General features: G+C 47.1%; 1 pseudogene; it reads right to left on the bottom strand.

Annotated features, from left to right (window-relative positions):
- Positions 1–475: 475 nt before the first annotated feature.
- LOC101711035 (trinucleotide repeat-containing gene 6A protein pseudogene) lies at positions 476–6,162 on the bottom strand (annotated as a pseudogene).
- Between the last annotated feature and the right edge of the window lie 549 nt (positions 6,163–6,711).

Raw genomic sequence — 6,711 nt, 5'->3', positions numbered from 1 at the left:
CTTTTAAACTCCACGATACCATGATAAAGGTAGGCAACATCAAGGCATAGTAGAGCGCACACCTTTTAGAACACCCTTGAGTAAACATTTACACTGGAACAGCTGCCCCCCATAGTGCCGATTTGACGGAGAACATCATTCAGTGCAAAGGTAAAAGCTCATACATTATCAGCCCAAAACATGGTTTTACAAAGGCGGGGGGGGGGGGGGGGGTGTGAACGAATCCAAAGGCGAAACATAATGAATATGCACAAGTTAGCTCACTCTATGCGGTTAGCATGTATGGCGCCACTTGGGAGTGTAAATAGATACCTTTCACATTATAATATTGACCTGCATGATTCAAGTATTCAAACTGATATGTATCGGGGAGAACAAAGTGGAGAATGTACAGAGAAGAGCTGTTCGTATAGGTGGCCCAGGCTGCAGGCGGCAAGCCCATCTTAGTGCTCCTTTCCTTCGCGTCTTGAGGTCGTTACCTACGGTGTAACATGGACTCTCCACCCCCACCCAGGTGGTCAACAGAAAGAAAAGCGTTAATGGGGGATGGTCTGCTAATTCCCAGGGGGACATTGCTGTTTGGGGGACCTCACAGGCTTGTGGAATAGTGCAGGGTCCCCCAGAGTGAAGTGCCGTGAAGGTCTCCACAGTTGGTTACCGATAGCCCAGCACCATTCCAGTGGTTGAGATCGGTCCAGCTGGAGAACGCGTGGGAACAGTTGAGGGAGCCCAGCTGCCTCTGGCTGGACCCGAGAGACTGCCAGCCAGGAGAAGGGGTTAAGGACTGACCTTGTGCAAAGAAACGACTGATCTCCTCCTCACTGGCAAACTCAGCAAGAATAGTAGTGTTCCCCAGTACACACATGTGCAGAGACTTTTGTGCCTTCATTACCTCTTCTTTCCAACTGTAATGGACCAGAGCATTCCTTGCAGGAGGTTCAGGTGGGCCATGCTGCATGCACAGGGTACACAGGGTGGAGCCATCGATCTGAGGTGTAAGGTTTTTCAGAACAAGCCAATTTGTTATTCTCCCTGAGCTGCTCTCACCCTAGCAGGAACCTGAGGTGTATCTGGCATCAGAACTTCCCCATCCTCCACCTACACGAAGGGGAGAATTATTTCAAGTAGACAAAATTGGCTTCTGACCAGTCAGTCCCGGAGGTGGGCGGGACAGAGCAGTGATGTTTTTAGGTGGCAGAGGGACCTTCCACAGCTTGTGAGCCAGAGAGGTGTTTGTAACTGAACCAGGAGACTCCGTCAATTTGGAATCATTATTGAAGTGCTTTGTGCTGTACTGCTGAGGGGAACGCTGTAGTTGGAGGCACGAATAGATGACCAGGCACTAGTTGAAGGCAGCATGGTGTTCAAGAATGGTGATGACCCACTGTTCCTGTCCCTGAGGTGGTCAACTTCCTGTATAGTATTAATTGAAAGATTATTTATGACACTGCCAGGAGTGACATAAGGGTCAGTTTTGGGGTCATTGTTTGGATAACCTTTCCATGGTTCACCAGGGCAAAATTCTGGTGGCCAATTAACACTGCTAGAGCCATTAGGCATTTTGGCACATGGCCAGCCATCTCCTATGGAGCCCCGAGAGCTGGCTGGTGAAGTACTGCTGTTCACAAAGTCATACGAAATAAATGGAGATTCTTCCAGCCTGAAACCACTTGAAATAGCAGCATGTTTGCTGGAGTTTTGATCCAAATATGTGTTCACAGAAATGCTGTCCACTGTACTCCACTTCCTTAGTCTTGACTGTGGCTCTTTAATACTGTTCATATCTATATTTACATTCAAGTTTGAGTTCAAGCCTATAGGAAAGTTGCTGAAAGCATTTATTGGTGATGGCCCTTTCTGCAGCTCCTATGTAGTGTGGGGCATGACGTTGTCCAGGAAAGACTTCATGGCTGGCTGATGGAGTAACTGCTGCTGGGACAGCGGAGTCTGCTGCTTCACCAACAGGTTTGGGTCAAGTTAACGAGACTGCTGCATCATTTGCTGCTGCACACTAAGAGGTTGACCCTGCTGGTCTTGCTGCTTCTCTGACTTACCAGAAGTCACGCTTCTCTGACTCTGTGCACTTTGCTGCTGCGCTAACAATTGGTGTAACTGGGAGATCTGAGAGAGCTGGTTTAGTTGGGATAGCTGGTTCGACATGGCTAACTGTTGAGAACCAAAGAGCGGATTCAGGCCACCGTTGTTTGGTGCATACTTCAGCAATGAAACTGGAACCTGAGGGGAGAGTAATGGAGGAGGCACTTGAGCACAGAGATTAGGCTGAGGTGAACTGAGAGGTTGTGCTGGAGGTTGCTGCATGCCCCGGGGTTGTGCTGCTATGTTTCCAACACCAAACACACTGGGATTGCCATTCTCATCAAAATAAGGATTTCTTTCCATGGAAAGATTTCTTTGGAAATCTGGGGCAGAGAACCTGGGTCTTACCTGACCTTTCAGTTGTAATCACTAATATTTAAGGTATGTTTATCTATCTCCATTCATTTGTCTTGTAACATTCCTCCAGAAAGGTCCATCTTATTGCTCTGTACATTTTCTTCTGGTGAGTCGCTCAAAAAACTGATATTTGAAAACTGTTTAACAAATGTATTTATCCATGCTTCTTCTTGCTTGTTTCTACCTTTCATCATTCCCGTTTCCCTTCTTTTTTCACCACTCAGACCCTTTGATGACATTTTCTTGGTATATGGTGGCCAATTTAAAGATGAATTAAGCTCTTGAGATGAATTACTATTCCACATTCCAATCTCTACATCCTCTTCCTCTTTCCAGCCAGCGGGATGATTTCCAGGCAATGGTAAATCCTCACCACACCAGCCATCTTGTATAGATTTTGGCCCAGATTTGCTTAACAACTGTGGACCAACAGAGCTGAAGCCCCACTTTGATATGCCAGATGGTGCAGCAATGGGTTCCTCCCAACTGGGGCCACTGTCTATGGGCTTACCCCATGCTGAAGTACCATTATCCATGGTGGTGGCTGGAGCAGAGGGCTCCCCCCAGGGCTCAGCCCAGCCAGAGCCACTGCTTGCCTCTTTGTTTGAGATGGCACTTGAAGATGGCAGCAACTGATGTACCTGTGCTTGCTGGTCTGAACAGCTGCTGCCATTTTGGACATTTTTATTCCACATGTTCACATTTTTGTAGTTGTATTTGCTTGGATCCCCCCGAGTAGAAGTTCCATCATCAATCTCCATTTTTTTTATCGTATAGATTCTGGGGATGGTTCCTCCCAGCCTGTGGGTTCTTCTTCTTTTGTTGGGGCTGGTATAGGTCCACCCAACCAGCCTATACCAGGAGGTTTGCCTGTAGCTGTTGGGATTCCCCAAGATCCAACAATGTCTTATTGCTTGTTCCAGTCCTGAGAGTTGACTGGCTTTGATGAATCTCCCCAACCTAGAGACTGATTAGACTTTGGAGGGTCCCCCCATCCTTGGGAGGGATTAGGTTTAGAAGATTCATGCCATCCTGATGAATTATTTGGATTTATGTTATTTCCCCAAGTAAATGAACTAGTTTTACCAAGTTCATTCCAGCCAGAAACAGACCTATCACTGTCACTACCTCCTGAGCTGGATTTCTTATTAGTTTCACCCCAATGGTTACTCCTTGATGTCTCCCCCCAGTCATCACTGGCAGAAACAGACCAACCTTGGTTTGATTTTTGTCCATCACCCCATCCCTCTTTGTTCTTTTGTGAATCATTCCATGTGGACTTCTCTTCTTTGCAGTTCCCCCACTGAGTGTTCTCGATCATTCCTGTAGCAGCAGAATCATCTTCCCAGCCCCACTGGCAGTTTGAGCCTTTGGAATCTCCCCACCTCAGAGCAGGTTTGGGATCACCCCACCCTGATACAGATGAGGTATCATTATTATAAGGGTTAATCTTATCTACACATGCCCCTGAGTTAAGAGTCTGTGTTGCAGAGCTTCCCTAGGCCTCTGTCCCATTGCAAGTCTTTGTTTCCCTTCTAGGTGACATTTCAGTATCCCAGGCAGTATTCTGCTTAATTGGAGTCTCCCCAACCAGAGTTGGACAAGACACACGAATCTAAGTCAGTTCTGTTCATAATGCTTTGGAGTAATGTGTGCTGATCAAGTTTTCTTTTATCTCTATTCTGACTTTCCCCAGTTCCTTTTTCCTCAAGGCATCCAGTGTTTTCCATGCTACCATCACTCTCCACAGCACTTCCTGTTTTGACCCATACACTGCTTTGCTCATTTGTCTGAGATGTGGAAGAACCCTGATCCTCTTCCTCAGTAGATTTTCATCCATTTGTAAACTTCTTACCTTTGCCATTTGCACTATCATTGGAATGCTGATTGCTAGGCAGTTTGTTCCACTCAACTCTGGGTATATTAGTGCCAGTGTTTTGTTGCAGGGGTTCCCCATCCACTCCGACTTCCTCCAGAATTCACACCATTTCCACTTCCCCATCACATATTCTGGGAATTCGCTGCCCCAAACTCGCATGCACCTCCTCCTTTATTTGTGTTAACTTGGCCCATAAGGCCCATTTATGCCAAGCTTCATTAGAGTTGCATTCACAGTGTCACCATGAGCTTGGCCACTGGGGCCTGAACATTTGTCTCCAGAGTAACTAGAACCATAGGCACCCCAGGTAGTACCATAAGAGCCTCCACTTTTGGACTCTCCATTGCTAAGGTGAGAAAAGGAAGTGCCATTCATAACTGATGGAGCCTGTGTCTGAGGATGATTCATTGTGCTCACTCACCAGGCCCCTGTATTACTACCAGGCAGTTCATTATTCTGTACTGAACTGGAGTCTGGTAAACTAGAGGTCATAAGTAGTGTTATTTGGTCCTGACATTTCAGTAGTAATATTTTGAGGTTGACCACTGAATGAAACCTTCTGTGTACCACTTACTTCAGATTCACAAGTTTCCTGAAGGCTTCCCCAGGTACTATGGGTAGAAGAACTACTCACTTTAGAGTTAATATTCTGATTGTTAGGCATCTGGCCTATGGTACTGTGTTGAATATTGATGCCAGAACTGCCACTCCCTACAGGCCCTTTTAGGGCAAGTCCACTGTTCTCTAATACTGGCCAGGCACCATGGTTGCTAGCTGAATTCAAAGTGCTTGGATTTAACCCTCCATTTGATGAAGAACTTACAGTGCCCCAAGCATTCATTCTATTGTTGCTACTTTCTGATTTGCTTTCAGGAGGATCCACAGAGACCCGTCATGTGCTTAATATGGCTCCATGGGAAAAACCCCATGGCCCAGGACTACTTCCATGGCCCACATTATTGCTGCTACTACCAACCACAAACTTGTTTTGGGAACCAAGTCCAGTGCTATTCTGAAGGCTATCTTTTTCACCCCCTGTGCTCCCTGAAGCCATGATAGTGATGTTTCTCTCTGATTCAGAACTGTAGGCAGAATCAGCATCTGTACATTCTGAAGTTAACTCTGGATCACTGCCAGGGACTGAGGGCCATGCTTCTTTTTCCAACAAGTCATTTACAACAGTATTCTTACAGTTTGTGCTAGAGTCACTTGTAGAAGACACAGGTCCCTGCTGGGAATTCTCATAATGGGATCCTGAAGTATTGTGGTTTATATCTGACTGGTTTTCTCTGCTCTGCACCTCTCCGTTATTTTGTGGCTGTTGGTTTGTTACAGCACTGCTTTCTGACTGGCTGTTTAACATCTTAACAGAAGATCACAGCTTTCCTGCTATGATGGGAAAATACTGACCCCTCTTTAGAAGCTGTTTGTGTTCGTGGTGGCGAAATCGTGGAGGTACTTCGCTAGGATACTGAGGCAAGGCCTGTGGCTGTGGCTGTGGCTGAGGCTGCTGCTGCTGCTGCTGCTGCTGCTGCTGCTGCTGCTGCTGCTGCTGCTGCTGCTGCTGCTGCTGCTGCGGTGGCTGCGGTGGCAGCAGTGGCTGCTGCTGCTGCGGTGGCTGCTGCTGCTGCGGTGGCTGCTGCAGTGGTGGCTGCTGCTGCTGATAGTTGGCTGTAGCTCACTTGGCATTATTGTTAGGGCTGGTTGCTGTGGAAGTGCTATTATTAGAGTTTCCAGGCTGAGGCTGGCTTACACTGGGCTTTATCTATTCTGGCACTGCTAAGATTTCTTTCTACGTCTTTGGTAGCTTTAGCTTCCAATTCTCTCATGTGTATAAAGTGCAGAAGCAAGTGGGGTGCAGTGAATGAGGCTCGTGAGCCTCAAGCCCTCCACATTGCCATGGAGAGAGGCCTGCACCAGCGCCATTTTCTACACTGACCCTGTTTGCATCTGTTTTATGGATTCCATTTGTTTCCTATGTTGGGATTCCATTATTTTCCTCAGCTCCTCTATTTTTTTTTAATCTGTGTCCTCTCTAGATTTATTAATCATATCTTGTACTATGGGTACAATCTCTGCTGTTATCTGAGAAATTATTTCTGATTTCATTCTTTCCAGATCCTCTTTTGTTGCCAGTTCAGGGAGTCCAGGTGTTTATCAGATTGTTCCATCTCTTTTCCCTTTGGGGTTGCTTTAGGTGATCTGGAAGTCTGGTTTTGAGACTTGTCTATGTGTCTTCTCATTTCGGGGGGGCGGGGCTGTTGGTGCCCACGCGTCTCACCTCCTCAGTGCTGATGGGGGGGTGGGGGCGCTCTGCTCCTTTGCACTGGGGGCAAAGGTAAGGCGGCCCAGAAGGCTCCTCCTTGGTGCTGGGAGCC

Source organism: Heterocephalus glaber, unplaced genomic scaffold (genome assembly GCF_053883595.1).
Source record: "Heterocephalus glaber isolate CG9 unplaced genomic scaffold, H.glaber_assembly_v1.0 deba00001538, whole genome shotgun sequence".
Classification (NCBI taxonomy): domain Eukaryota; kingdom Metazoa; phylum Chordata; class Mammalia; order Rodentia; family Bathyergidae; genus Heterocephalus; species Heterocephalus glaber.
Note: the sequence above shows the minus strand (reverse complement) of the source record. Positions and strands in the feature narration are given on the sequence as shown.